This window comes from Lytechinus variegatus, chromosome 2 (assembly GCF_018143015.1).
Source record: "Lytechinus variegatus isolate NC3 chromosome 2, Lvar_3.0, whole genome shotgun sequence".
NCBI classification, from domain to species: Eukaryota; Metazoa; Echinodermata; class Echinoidea; order Temnopleuroida; family Toxopneustidae; genus Lytechinus; species Lytechinus variegatus.
The window spans coordinates 34,751,715-34,757,270 of NC_054741.1; positions in this window are offsets into that span (position 1 = coordinate 34,751,715).

Here is a 5,556-nt window from a genome sequence, read left to right on the forward strand (position 1 = left end):
TCTCCTGTCCTGTTTTGCGCCCTCAGTTTGAAATTTTGAATGACACTTAAGTTTCTTTATATTCAAAATGAAGCGCTTCAGGATAAGTCAAAAAAAATAATCATCCTTTATTATATAGATAGATAATTTCAATAAATCACAGAAGTTTCAACTTTATGCGCACTATTTTCCTTGTAATGAAGTTCAATAATCTTAGAAAATCAATTGATTTAGAGACGATTGGGTATTAGAGATATCTACATTTGATGAAACGTCCGCCCTTTGAAATTTCAGAGTTTCATTGCTCATCGCGGGGAGGAATATCTTCCTCTACCAATCTTCTCCTCTGTTTTGCGAGTTAAAAATATGCACTGATGCTAAATTGTTTGTAATCAAATCTGATCTTTCCAAAGAAAGTTTCAATATATCTTTGAGAATACCCTTTTCTCGGGACCCTTTTTATGGCAAGAAATATTGATAAATCACTTTAGCTTCCGCGCTTCGCGCGGAGTTATTATCATTTTAATTTCCTCCATTGTATACCTCTTTTGTGCGTTTACAATCACTTTTGAAAACAAGGTTCAAAATCGCAATATAGTCAACCGAATTGGAGGTACTAGAGACAAGAGAAACGGCTCCTTTTCATTTTAATTTATGAAACACTAAAAGCTTCGCGCTTCGCGCGGGAGGGGGAAACTCCCCCTCCCTGCACCCACCCGCTAGAGAGCGCGCTTCGCGCGCTCTGTAAGTGTTGGCACGCTTCGCGTGTATTTACCGCCCCCTCCAAAATGAAATCCTGGCTACGCGGTTGGCCATATCATGAGTGCTACGATCCGAAGGACATGTAGCATCGACTATGATACCAACAAACTATTGAAAAAAAGTTTATGTTTTCAACGCAAAAACGAGAACATTTCTGCTCGCTCGCGGGTCATGACCGCACTGTTACATACCCATCCCCACTTAAATGTTATTGTCTTATTTGCAGCGCTGAAAAAAAAAGAAAAAAAATCATCACCTCCCCCCCCCCCCCGCTCATCACTTTTTAGAGACTGGGCGGGAGATTTTTAAAAAAATCAGCTCGAAACCCCCCCCCCTTTCAAAAAATCCTGCGTACGCGCCTGATAGAGAGTCTATGCCTCTTTATGTTCTGATTCATTATTGTTTTGTGTTAGTGTACATCACCTACTTAATGTTAGAAAGACCTTTACAAATTGCTTATGTAGGAAGGGGGTAGAGAGGAGATAGAACTTTAAAAACTTTTCTGAAGAGGACTAGAGTGGTACCTTCAAGAAGGAATTTAGAAAAAGACACAGACACTGACAGAGTAAGGTAAGGTATCTAATAGTGCTCAACTAAGGAGGGAGGGGGTGGCTGTGTGCTCCAATTTTAGTCTACCCCCCCCCCCCTCTTTATAAGCCATGCCATCTATGAAATTATCTTTCTTTCTCTCTCTCTTTCTCTCTTTCTTTCTCTCTCTCTCTCTCTTTCTATCTATCTATTTATGCATCTCTTCCTTCTTACTCAAGAGGCAACAGCCCTATAGAAGATTTTGATATAATAGGTCAAATGCAAATGTACTAAAGTTGTATGATCTCATTCTGTTATTGTTTCCTCATTCAATCTCATGTATATCTGGTAATTATGTTTGAGGCAGTTCTGGTATCCTGGTATCTACACAAAATTTACATAACCTTTATATTACAATTGATAGGGACCTATTGTCATTGCTTTCACTGTTGGGCTGTATGCAGGTAGGATATGTATACATCCATATTATATAAATAGTGTACAATCTATTGTACAATATACTGGATTATATGTATACGACAAATGTAAAATTATCCCGAGTGCAGGTTTATTTCACCGAGGCCGAAGGCCGAGGTGAAATAGGCTTGCACGAGGGATAATTTTATATTTGGAGTTCATATAGTCCAGTAATATTGTATGATAGAACGTTCACTATTTATTATAGTAAATAGATCCCTCAATCTCTAAGCCCCCCATCATGGATTTTACCATAGTCTAGATCTAGATGGCATACGTTCTTCTTACCTTACATTTGTGAAATTCCAATTGAACACGATGAACTCCTAATTACATGTAGCAACAAATGAACTCCAAACAGTCGATGAACTTGCAGCATCTTTACAGATATCGAATTGACGGTGCTTCAAAAAGTGACGCTGCAAACCGTACCGAAGAGTGATCATCGACCTCTTCGCATAAGACTCCCCGTTACCTTGGCGGAGCTCGGCGTAGAAAGACCGTAGAAAATCGTTCAGTTCTGGGGCACTGCATCGCTCAGTTAGTACTGCAAAATCCACTTCTTTCTGCCTACAATACGACCTCACGATGTTCAAAGAGTAGCTTATTACTCCTTTTGTCCGCGTGGAATCCTTGTCATCCATAATGGAAGCAAGATCCTCTTCCGTAAGGGAAGGAAATCGGCAATTATTATCCATTTTGCAGTTCTTCGCTAAATTGTTCGCCGGTGAAGAATTGACAGAAAAAGTGTCCGATAATTTTCACCTACGATAGGTGATAGCTATAGGCATGATAGCTATCGATACTCAAAATTTGTCGTCTGCTGCAAGGGGTTAAACCACGTAAATTTGTATTTCTATCTGCGATCGGAAATTATAACAATGATTTTTTTTTTTTTTTTAAAGGATGTTTTATTATATTCTCTCAAATCAACATACATAATCAGATTCTATAAACAATTTGTACAAACTATTTGAAACATAATTATAAATTATACAATAAATCCATTACAATATAATTATACAACTTATACATCAAACTTAAAAAATACTAGAAATTAATATACTAATGCGTTTCAGCAATTACAAAATGAAATATTAACAAAATATATGACATGATCAGAGAGAAAAAAAGATAAAAATGTTGTTCCACCTCCCACCCCCCCCCCCTCCCTCCCCTCCGTCCCCAGGTTAGGAGCATTCTCCCCTTTATGCCTATACTCTACATGGAAGGGACTGCAATTCTCCGTATTGTTTTTTTCTGTGTTTTTATTTATTTTGTTTTGTGGCTTTGTCTCTCGTATATATACCTTTGCCTCACTCTCCTTATTTATTCTTTTAATTAAGATTTTCCCATTTCCTTAAATGAAGAGACATCTTGCCTCTACCTAGCGCCAGCCTTCTTTCTTCCCATTCTTCTTCTTTAAATTTCCTTTTAATTTCATCCATGGTTATATGTGCACCCTTTTCCCTCCCTTTGAAGATTAAAAATTTAACAAAGATTAAAAAGTGATTGATTAAGCGTTCTTTTCCTTCGTCCTTTAATTCTACCCCTACAAGAATTTCCTCCCAGCTTAAATTACCCGTAGAAATAAAACCAAACATCTCCTTACAATTATCCCAAACCAGACAAGCATATTCACATTCCAAAAAAAGATGGCGGTATGTTTCCTCCTCTTTTTTACAATAACAACAAAGGTTATTTTGTGAGATTTTAAAACGGAACAAGTGATGATTTGTGTAAGCAATGCCGTGTAACATTTTAAACTGAAATTCTCTTAATCTACTGTTCAGAGTACATTGTCTTGGTGTCATAAAAATGTGTTCAATCTTTTCATAAGAGAAACTATATTTGTTTTTTAACCTTTCGAAAACATCAGGTATTGAGAAGTTGCATTTCATAAAATTTGCATAAACGTTTTTAGATACTAACTCCTCCATTGACAAAATTCTTTTTCCAGATATAAATGATATTTCTTCCCTAAGAGAAGCCTCTTTGCTATCTATTTTCATATTTCGTTTCCAGCTGACTGGAAAAGTTTTATAAATTGACTCTATCAGATGAAAATCATTTATGTTTAAACCCTGTCTTTGGAAGTACGAAAATGGCCTTAAGTTTCCATCATAATCCATAATATGTTTCAATCTGTAAATATTTTTTTCATATATTTTTTGGTTAAATATGCATTTCCCTTCAATTCGTACAAATTTATTGTTAAAAAATATCTCATTTCCTTTAAATGTTTCAGATTTTAAACGAAAATCCTTCGTCTCTATCCATACTTCTAACAAATCTATATAAAACTGCGGCAATGCTATCTCCAACAATCCAAGCAAGTAATCACATGAAAATATAAAATTTCCTCCCAGATGTTTTGTGGCATAATTGAAATATTGTTTCCATTTCATTGTATTATTTTCTTTTAGTCTTTTAATCCACATAACTCTCTGTGCCTTTATTAACCATTGAAAATTCATCATTTTCAAGCCACCTTGATGGTAATCTAAGTACATCGTTTTTTTGTTAATCTTATTTCTGCCACCCCACAAAAAAGTAAAAGTCAACTGATCAAGCTCAACATAAACCCATTCTGGAATTGGTGTAAGAGATGCCACATATATGAATTTTGAAAAGATAAACTGCTTTAATAGTTGTATTTTGCCCATCAAAGTTAAATCTCTTTGCTTCCACCAGTTTAACAACTTCTTTATTTTACTTAATATTTCTTTATAATTCAATCTTTCTTTTACTTCTACATCTAAAGAAAAAAATACACCGAGAATCTTTATAAAATCCACCTTTTGGCCAAAAGATAAATCATATGATTTTCCTTGGGAGGAACCTAATAATAGAACCTTCGTCTTATCGTTATTAACTTTGAGTCCTGACACTTTTCTGAATTTTTCTAAAATTTCTATTACTTTTCTTACTGAATCTAGATCTCGGACAAATATAGACATATCATCTGCATACATAACCTGTTTTACTTCTTCCTTTCCAAAGGAAATTCCTTTAACATCATTATTATATCTTATATTATGCGCTAATACTTCAATACATAAAATGAAAAGATATGGTGAAAGCGGATCTCCCTGCCTTACCCCTCTTTCAACATGAAAATAGCTTGTAGAATCCCCCCCATTAAAAATACAACTTTGGCTATTTGTATATAATATTTTGACCCATTTGCGAAATTGCTGGCCAAGACCGAATGAACCTAATGTTTGATGTAAAAATTTGTGGGATATCGAATCAAAGGCTTTTTCTAAATCAATTGCTATCATATACCCAGGGATATTATTATATAACGTATGAAAAAGCATATCATCAATTAATCTAATAGCTTCTCCTATATTCCTGTTTTTAATAAATCCTATTTGATCTGCTAACACCACGCTCTCCAAAACCTCTTTAATTCGTTTTGCTAAAACTTTGGATATGATCTTATAATCTGTATTCAATAACGAAATGGGTCTATAATTCTTTACGTAATGTGGGTCTTTCCCTTCTTTAGCTAATAAAATAATAATTGCTTGTTTTTGTGATGCCGAAAGTTCTCCAAGAACAAAAGCTTCATTGAATGCCCCAATCAATACATCCTTTATTTCAGCCCAAAATGTACAATAAAATTCAACTGTTAACCCATCGTTACCAGGGGATTTATTTTGCTTCATTTCTTTCAGTACCGAAATACACTCCTCTTCTAGTATATCCCCTTCACAGCTTTCAGAATCTTCAGATGATAACGTTGGTACATTTTTAAAGAAATCCCTAAAATCTTCCGTGTATTCCCTTGCATAAAGGTGGGTA